Below are 9,780 nucleotides of genomic sequence, written 5' to 3'. Positions count from 1 at the left end.
TCGCAGTCTTCGAGTCCGTCTCTGAACCTTCGTCTCTTTCTGCCTCTGTGTCTCCCGTCCCTTCCTCTGGCCCCGGCCTCTCACAGGTGCTAGGACTCTGGCTCTGGTTGATGAACTTGCCTCGGCCGGCTGTCTCACCTGGCGTGAGTGAGTGCGAGTGTCTGTGTGTCTGTCCGTGTGCCTGCCCGTCACTCATCTGCTCTCTCAGGAAGGTCCTGTACTTGGCAGGCGGCGTGGGCCAAGGGGGTCCTCGGTAGGGCGAAGGGGCGGGGCTGACGCTCTCCGGTCTACTGCGCTGGTAGCTCGGGTTGCATTTGGGCACCGAGCAGATACTGGGCAGGATGGGCGCTCCAAGCCCCGGCTGGGCTGTGCCTAGGCCCGGAGGAAGCTCAGAGGACCGCGGGCCGCAGGCAGCAGCAGGCCCCGAAGCCAGACACCTCCGGGGCCACATGGTCCTGAGCAGAGAACAGGATGGCGCGGCGGGGGGGGGGGGGGGGGGGGGCGGGGGGAGGGAGCCGCCGAGCGAGGCGGGCCTGGATAGGCCCAGGGTGGGAGAGCGCCAAGACCTCCTCGACCCCCACCCCAACCCCAAGCCCGCGTGCCCGGGCGCCCGCCTGGGGTGCCGGGAGCCCTCCTGGGCCAGGCGAGTGCTGGCCGGGGGTGGCGGTGTGCAGGGCCGGGGCGGCGTCGGCCGGCCACCGGGCTGCCGACCCTGGCCAGGCGGAGTCGGTCGCGGCTCTTGCGGCTCAGGTACAGTGCAAGGCCTGTTGAGAGGTGCGGCCGGCTGGCCCAACCGGCAGGCAGGTCTGAGCGAAAGAGAGGCGCAGAGCAGGGCTTTTAGGGCGCCTGGCGGTAACCGCCTCCGTCTATGGCCATACCACCCTGAAGGTGCCTGATCCCGGAAGCTAAGCAGGGTCGGGACGGGTTAGTACTTGGATGGGAGACCGCCTGAGAATACCGGCTGCTGTAGGCGTTTTGCGTCCCCTCTCCTTTAGCCCCGGCCCCCCAGTGCGGCTGGCGCCTCAAGCCCCCACCAATGCCTGGCCCCTAGCACCCCACCGCGCTCAGAGGGGTCGCCTGCCTTCCAGCCGGCGGCCCTCGCAGGCAGCGGCGTCCCAACTCTTGGGTCCCCGCAGCCCCAGCCCCTCCCCGGGTGGGTGGCCGAGCCGGACTCCCGCCGCAGACCTGGGTTGCCTCGGCGCGGCCAGCAAGCCCCTCCGCATTCAGCTTCCAGGAACCCAGATGACCATCTTGTCTCTGTCTGAGGCTTCCTTGGCAAGCCTCAGGCAATCCCGGAGGCTGCCCCACCCCCAACCCCAGCACCATCCTCGCAGGCAAACACACCCCCGCCTCTGAGATAGGTCAAGAGCCGGAAACCCCAGGTAACGGAGGCGGAGAAAGAGGGAGAGACAGACAGCAAGAGGACCACACAGGCTTCCCATCCCCCGACCTCCACACATTCCCCCCTCCATTCTGGGTATCCACCAGGCCCCTAGTCGACCCGACCACACCCTCGCCCACCGACACACTCACACACACACTCACACTCTGGCCTGGGGGCGGCGTCTGAGTCTTGCCTAAGGAAGCCAAGCCGAAGGGGACCTTGGAGACCTCGCCTGCTAAGAAGTCTTGGGGACCCCACAGGTGACTGCCAGCCCCAGGGCACCACATCCTGCCGGGGCCTGGCCCAAGGCTGATGCCCCCTACCTTGGGGAAGCTGCTACTTCCACATGGCCTCTGAGTTGTGTCACCGTCTGTGTCAGTGTGTCTGTCTCGGATTGGATGCCATCCTCTCTCCCGTGTCTGTCTCCCGTATTCTGTCTCTCTGTCACTCGCTCTGTGTCTCCCTGTCTCTGTCTCTACCTCCGAATGTGTGTGTGTACACACGCGTGTGTGTGCACGTGCATGTCTGTCTACCTGTGAAAGGTTGTTGCTGAACGAACAGACGCTGGAATTCTTGGCCTCAGGAGGAGAAGAATTCAATTTGGGGCTAGAGACGAGGCTCGATCGCTCAGAGCATTTGTGTAATAAAGCTTTAATAAATATAAAAGAGGTAGAGAAAGCTTCTGACAGGCATCAGAAGGGGATAGAAAGAGTACCCCCCCTGCTAGTCTTCAGCTGGATGTTATATAGTCACTAGCAGACTTTTAATGAAAGAAAGCAATGTCTTAAAACTCAAAATGGCACCAGGCCCCTCATCCATGAAATGCATTTTGGGATAATCTCAGCACCAGATGGTTCATCCTGGGCCATAAAACGATTGACTTGAAACTTGTAGAAGGGCAGATTACTATGCAAATAGTTTCTTTTACATAGATTAGGGGAACAATATCAGAGTATAACATACTGGTTTGTCAAGTTTGCCATTAGGCAGAGCCGACTTGAAGACAGAGTCTGGGGTAAATGCATAGTACATTAACATAGCTTTAAGACAAACATTTCCATAAGAAAAATGCATTGGTTAACTCAAGGTTTTGAGAATAGTTAACTTCAGGTGAAACCAGATGTCATTATGGCAACAGTATTTTAAGAGAAATCTCCTTTTAAATTGGAATAGAGAAGGAAAAAAATATCGCTAGTTTGTTTCCTTCTGCCGCACTTGCAGGCTGTTTCCTCCCTTTGGAGACCCCTGGCCTTCCTGCCTGTTACTCTCTCACCTGCATCTCCCTCTCGGCGCCTTCGAGTCTGTCTCTGAACCTTCGTCTCTTTCTGCCTCTGTGTCTCCTCACACCCGGCCTCCCATCCCTTCCTCTGGCCTGGACTCTCACAGGTGCTATGGATCTGGCTCTGGCTGACGAGCTTGCGGCAGCCGGCTGTCTCACTTCGCATGGGTGTGTGCGAGTGTCTGTGTGTCTGTCCAACTGCCTGCCTGTCACTCCTCTGCTCTCTCAGGAAAGCCCTATGCTTGGAGGACGGCGTAGGGGCAAGTAGATCCTCAGTAGGGTGAAGGGGCGGGGCTGACGCGCTCTGTTCCACCTAACTTGTGGCTCCCGGTGGGTCCGAGCACTGGGTAGGTGCCCTGGCAGGAGGGGCGCTCAGGGCCCCGGCTAGGCTGCGCATAGGCCCGCAGGAGGCTCGGGGGACCATGGGTGGCAGGCAGCAGTGGGCCCTGAAGCCACAAAACTCTGAGGCCAACTGGCCCTGAGCAGCGAGATGGATGGGGGTTGGGTGCAGCCCAACGGGGGCCTGGCTCCAGAAGCCCAGGGTTGGAGAACGCCTAGACCTCTGCAGCCCTCAACCCAACCAACAGCCCCCGCACACACACACGCCCGGCAGGCCGCTCAGTGGTCCCGGAAGCCCTCTGGGCCCGAGGCTGGGTCAGGCGGGTGCTGGCCACGGATGGTGGTGTGCGGGGTTGGGGCGGCTTCCATCGGCTGCTGCGCTGCCAGCCCTGCCTGGCCCGAGTTCAGTCGCTGCGCATGTACAGAGCTTGGTCTGGGGAGAAGTGCGCTCGGCTCTCCCGAGGGGCAGGCCAGAACCAAAAGGAGGGCTCTTAGGCGCCTGGCAGCAGCCGCCTCTGTCTACAACCATACCACACTGAACATGCCCAATCTCGTCTGATCTCAGAAGCTAAGCAGGGTCGGGACTGGTTAGTAATTGGATGAGAGACCCCTTGGGAATTCCGGGTGCTGTCATCTTTTTGCCTCCCCTCTCCTTTAGCCCCCGGCCCCCAGGCATGGTTGGCGCCGCCAACCCCGCCTGCCCCTGACCATGGCACCCCACCACACTCAAAGTCGTCGCCTGCCTTCAGGTTGGCCGGCCAGCCAGCCAGCCTGCGGGCCTCTCAGGCACTGGCTTCAAAACTGCTGGGTCCCTGCAGCCCCTGCCCCTCCCTGGGTGGGTGGCAGGGGCCCTGGCTCCAGACAAAGACCTGGGTTGCCTCCAGGCAGCACGCGAGCCCCTTCGCATTCAGCTTCCAGGAACCCAGATGACCATCCAGTCTCTGTCTGAGGCTCCATTGGCAATCCCCCGGCAATCCCAGAGGCTGCCCCAGCCCCAACCCCACCCCGAGCCCAACCCCTAATCCCAGCCCCAAACTCGCACAGGACAGCATACTCTGGCACACACGCACTCACACCCAGAGAAACAAACACACACACACCATCCGGCGCCAAGACAGGTCAAGAGCAGGAAACCCCAGGTAATGGAGATGGAGAAAGAAGGGAGAGAAGCATCAAGAGGATCACATAGGCTTCCCATCCCCCGACGTCCACACACTCCCTTCTCCTTTCTGGGTAGCCACCCGGCCCCCAGCCAACCCGACCACACCCTCGCCCACCGACACACTCACACACACTCTCCCACACTCACCCTCTGGCCTGGGGATGGGGTCTGGGTCTTGCCTAAGGTAGCCAAGCCGAAGGGGAGCTTTGAGACCTAGGCTGCGAAGAAGTCTTAGGGACGCCACGGGTAACTGCCAGCCCCAGGGCACCGCATTCAGCTGGGGACCCACCCAAGGCTGACGCCCCCTCCCTTGGAAAAGCATGGCCTCTCTCTGAGGTGTGTCACGGTCTGTGCCAGTGGGTCTGTCTTTGATCGGATGCCATCCTCTCTCCCATGTCTGTCTCCTGTTTTCCATCTGTCAGTCGGTCTGTGTCTCCCTCTGTCTATCTATGCCTGCCTGTGTATGTGTGTCTGTGTGCGTGTGTGTGCATGCGTGTCTGTCTCCCTCTTGCGATCTTCGAGTCTGTCTCTGAACCTTTGTTTCTTTCTGGCTTTTGGTCTGCTGACACCAGGCCTCCGGTCCCTTCCTCTTGCCCCAGCCTCTCACAGGTGCTATGACTCTGGCTCTGGCTGACAAACGTGCTCTGGCTGGCTCTCTCACTTGGTGTGAGTGCGTGCGAGTGTCTGTGTGTCTGTCCGTGTGCCTGCCTGTTGCTCAACTGCACTCTCAGGAAGGTCCTGTGCTTGGCAGGCGGCATGGGGCAAGTGGGCCTCCTTAGGGCGAAGAGGCGGGGCTGATGCTCTCCAGTGGACCACGCTGGTGGCTCCTGGTGCATTTGGGCACCGGGCAGGTGCCCGACAGGAAGGGCACTCCGGGACGTGGCTGGGCTGCGCTTAGGCCGGCAGAGGCTCACAAGACCTTGAGCCGCGGTCAGCTGCGGGCTGCCAAACCAGACACCTCGCGGCCTCGTGGCCCTGAGCAGCGAATGGGGGAGGGGGGCTGGCCTGCAGAGGCCCAGGGTGGGAGAGCGCCCAGATTTCCGTGCCCCTCACCCCATCCCCCAGCCCACGCAGGTGCGCACGCCCAGCCACCCGCTTGGGGTCCAGGAAGCCCTCCAGCCCTCGGACCAGGCCAAACGGATGCTGACCAGGGGTGGTGGTGTTGCAGGGCGGGGCGGCATCTGCCGGCCACCAGGCTGCCGACCCTGGCAGGCCGGATTCCGGTCGCGGGTCGTGCAGCTCAAGTACAGTGTGCGGCCCGTGGAGAGGTGCGGCCAGCTGTCCCGATCGGCAGGCAGGTCTGAGCAAAAGGGAGACGCAGCACAGGGCTCTTTAGGGCTGCAGCCACCTCCGTCTATGGCCATACCACCCTTAATGCGACTGATCTCGTCTGATCTCGAAAACGAAGCAGGGTCAGGACTGGTTATTACGTGGATGGGAGACCGCCTGGAAATACCGGGTGCTGTAGGCTTTTTGCCTCCCCTCTCCTTTAGCCCCCGGCTCCTGGCGCGGCTACCTCCGTAAGCCCCACCTCCCCCTGGCTCCTCGCAGCCCACCGCGCTCAGAGCCTTCGCCTGCCTTCCAGCCAGTGGCCCTCGCAGGCAGCGGCGTCCCAAGTTTTGGGTCCCCGCAGCCACAGCCCCTCCCCGGGTGGGTGCCTGGGGCTCCAACTCCTGACGCGTGGCCCGCGAGCCACTCTGTAAGCCATTCAGCTTACAGGGAACCAGATGACCGTCTGGTCTCCCTCCGAGGGTCTCTTGGCATGCTCAGGCAATCCAGGGGGCTGCCCCACCCCTAGCCGCAACCCCAGCCCCAGCCCCAGCCCCATCCTCACATAGGACCACATACTCTGGCACGCACGCACTCACAGCCTGAGAAACACACACACACACCAACCGGCACCAAGACAGGTCAAGAGCTGGAAACCCCAGGTAAGGGAGATGGAGAAAGTGGGAGAGAGAGACATCAAGGGGACCACACAGGCTTCCCACCCCTGGCCTCCACACCCTTCCCCCTCCAGTCTCGGTATCCACCCGGCCCCTAGTCGACCGACCACACCCTCGACCTCAGACACACTCACACACACACACACTCTCACACACTCACTCTCTGGACTGGGGGCGGGAGCTGGGTCTTGCCTTAGGTAGCCAAGCCGAAGGGGACCTTTGAGACCTCGTCTGCAAAGAAATCTTGGGGACCCCACAGGTAACTGCCAGCCCCAGGGCACCACATCCAGCCGGGGCCTGGCCCAAGGCTGATGCCCCCTCCCTTGGGGAAGTTGCTTCATCCGCGTGGCCTCTCTCTGAGGTGTGTCACAGTCTTTGCCAGTGTGTCTGTCTCGGATCAGATGCCATCCTCTCTGCCGTGTCTGTCTCCCGTTTTCCGTCTGTCAGTCACTCTGTGTCTCCCTCTCTCTGTCTATGCCTCCCTGTGTGTGTGTGTGCTCACGCGTGTCTGTCTCCCTCTCGCCATCTTCGAGTTTGTCTCTGAACCTTCGTCTCTTTCTGGCTCTGTGTCTCCTGACAGCAGGGCCCCTATCCCTTCCTCTGGCCCCGGCCTCTCACAGGTGCTATGATTCTGGCTCTTGCTGACTAACTTGCTCCGGCCAGCTGTCCTTCTTGGTGTGAGGGCATGTGCCGGTCTGTTTGTCTGTGTGCCTGCCAGTCGATAGTCTGCTCTCTCAGGAAGGTCCTGTGCTTGAGGGCGGCGTGGGGCAAGGGGGACCTCCGTAAGGCGATGGGGCGGGGCTGACGCTCTCCAGTCGAACGCACTGGTGGCTCCTCGTGCGTTTGGGCACCGGGCAGATGCCGGGCAGGATGGGCGCTCCAGGCCCCGGCGGGGCTGCGCCTAGGCCCGCAGGAGGCTCAGGACCGAGGGCAGCTGCGGGCTCCCAAGCCAGACACCTCTGGGGCCAAGTGGCCCTGAGCACAGAATGGGATGGTGGGGGGCAGAGCCGCCTAGCGGGGGCGGGCCTGGAGAGGACCAGGGTGGGAGAGCACGGAGACCTCCGCGCCCCTCACCCAAGCCCCTAGCCCCCACACGCACGCCCAGCCTCCCGCTCTGTGTCCCAGAAGCCCACCGGGCCCGGGTGCTGGCCAGGGTAGAAGTGTACAGGGGCGGGGCGGCTTGGGCCGATCGGCTGCCGGCCCTGTCTGGATGGAGTCCATTTGTGGGCTGGGCGGCCCATGTACAGCGCGCGGTACGGGGAGAAGTGCGCCCGGCTCTCCCGACTGGCAGGCAGGTCAGAGCGAAAGGGAGGTGCAGCGCTGGGGTCTTAGGGCGCCTGGCGGCAGCAGTCTCTATCTGCAACCATACCACCCTGAACACGCCCGATCTCCTCTGATCTCCCAAGCGAAGCAGGGTCGGGCCTGTTTAATACTTGGATGGGAGACCGCTTGGGATTACCGCATGCTGTCGTCTTTTTTGCCCCCTCTCTCCTTTAACCCCGGCCACCAGGCACTGTTGGCACCGCACACCCCACCTGCCCCTGTCCTCTGGCACCCCACCACACTCACAGCCATCGCCTGTCAAGTCATATAGGTATTCCTGAAGCATTTGGTTGGAGTGACTAACAATTTGTTGAGGGGCTCACTGCAAAATGGAGGAAAATAAAGAAAATGCATTCAAATGATACTCAGTTGGCCATATTTACTGTAAATTAAAGACAACTTGTCTGAAATATGAACATGACTGAGCACAATTAAGTATCAGAACCCAAGCACCCACCTCACACAACTTCTGTAACAGTTCCAGTCTGCACCAAATTGAGCAAATGCTTTCTGAAAATGTGGACTGAAAAAGGATGCCAAAACACTCGCTCTGAAAAGTTGGGGATTAGTGACAGTTCATAAAGGAACCTAAGGAAATAATGCCAAGTTAAGAGGAAAAAGCTGGAAACAAGATTTCCAGGAGAAATATCAATAATCTCAGATATGCAGATGATACCACCCTTATGGAAGAAAGTGAAGAGGAGCTAAAGAGCCTCTTGATGAAAGTGAAAGAGGAGAGTGAAAAAGTTGGCTTAAAGCTCAACATTCAGAAACTAAGATCATGGCATCCGGTCCCATCACTTCATGGCAAATAGATGGGGAAACAGTGGAGACCGGGGCTGACTATTTTTCTGGGCTCCAAAATCACTGCAGATGGTGATTGCAGCTATGAAATTAAAAGATGCTTACTCCTTGGAAGGAAAGTTATGACCAACCTAGACAGCATATTAAAAAACAGAGACATGACATTGTCAACAGAGGTCCTTCTAGTCAAGGCTATGGTTTTTTTCCAGTGGTTATGTATGAATGTGAGAGTTGAACTGTGAAGAACGCCCAAGAATTGATGCTTTTGAACTGTGGTGTTGGAGAAGACTCTTGAGAGTCCCTTGGACTGCAAGGAGATCCAACCAGTCCATCCTAAAGGAGCTCAGTCTTGCGTGTTCATTGGAAGGACTGATGTTGAAACTGAAACTCCAATACTTTGGCCACCTGATGCAGTGCTGACTCATTTGAAAAGACCCTGATGGTGGGAAAGATTGAGGGAAAGCGGAGAAGGGGACGACGGAGGATGAGATGGTTGGACAGCATCACCGACACAATGGACATGGGTTTGGGTGGACTCTGGGAGTTGATGATGGACAGGGAGGCCTGGCATACTGAGGTTCATGGGGTCGCAAAGAGTTGGACACAACTGAGCAACTGAACTGAACTGAACTAAGAGGAAAAAGACGATGCACATAAACACGTTCATCCTCACACCATTCATGACACTGATGCACAGAAGATACTTCATTTTCCCAATGGAAAGAGCCCCCTATGGCCTGCATGCTGCCCATAGGGCCAACAGTGTGCTTACTTCTCAGCTTTGTCCAGAGACTTGGCGTTTTCCTTGTCTTTGGAGGACTGAATATGATTTTCAGTTTTTTCCAGTTCAACTGACTGTGCTCTCTGGAAAAACAAAAACCAAGCAGTTTTTAGATAATGATCTTAAATACAGCAAAACTCTACATATTTTCATATTTCTTAGCATCTGTTTGAGGTAAAGTTTGACTTTATTCATGAGGTATTTTAAAGTGCATATGTGTAATGCAAACCACATCATCTCCAAATCTTCCAAATATTATTGGCTATCAAAAGTGAAAGTGAAATTCTCTGTCGTGTCTGACTCTTTGTGACCCCATGGCCTATAGTGGGTAGCCTTTCCCTTCTCCAGGCGATCTTCCTGACCCAGGAATCGAACCTGGGTCTCCTGCATTGTAGGCAGATTCTTTACCAACTGAGCTATCAGGGAAAACATTATTGGCTATTGGTGATGTGCAAAATATTTATTCTAGCATGGTTTAAATCAATATGATTTCCCTTTCTTGTTTTTTAGCTGTTTACAATACTTCTCTGGCAATCCAGTAGCTAGGATTCTGAGCTTCCGCTGTAGCAGGGCACAGGTTCAATTCTTGCTCAGAGAACTCAGATCCCACATGACAATTAAACTATGATACTCTCTGGAATGCAATAATTTTACTTAAAAATGGTATTTCTTATTCAGAAGTTAATCACATTAAATTTGGAAGGAATTTGATCCTAAAGATGGTATAAGGTTTTTAATATAAATTTATTTATTTTAATTGGA

The 9,780-nt window shown here is 57.6% G+C and overlaps 1 non-coding gene and 1 pseudogene across 1 annotated transcript; one reads left to right on the top strand and one right to left on the bottom strand.

Annotated features, from left to right (window-relative positions):
* Nucleotides 1–864: 864 nt before the first annotated feature.
* On the top strand, nucleotides 865–973 carry LOC138431658 (5S ribosomal RNA; annotated as a pseudogene).
* An 8,398-nt stretch (nucleotides 974–9,371) lies between these two features.
* On the bottom strand, nucleotides 9,372–9,444 carry TRNAC-ACA (transfer RNA cysteine (anticodon ACA)). Its single transcript has one exon. It is a non-coding gene; the product is annotated as a tRNA-Cys (tRNA).
* Nucleotides 9,445–9,780: the final 336 nt, after the last annotated feature.

Source organism: Ovis canadensis, chromosome 1, assembly GCF_042477335.2.
Source record: "Ovis canadensis isolate MfBH-ARS-UI-01 breed Bighorn chromosome 1, ARS-UI_OviCan_v2, whole genome shotgun sequence".
In the NCBI taxonomy this organism is placed as follows: Eukaryota; Metazoa; Chordata; class Mammalia; order Artiodactyla; family Bovidae; genus Ovis; species Ovis canadensis.
Note: the sequence above shows the minus strand (reverse complement) of the source record. Positions and strands in the feature narration are given on the sequence as shown.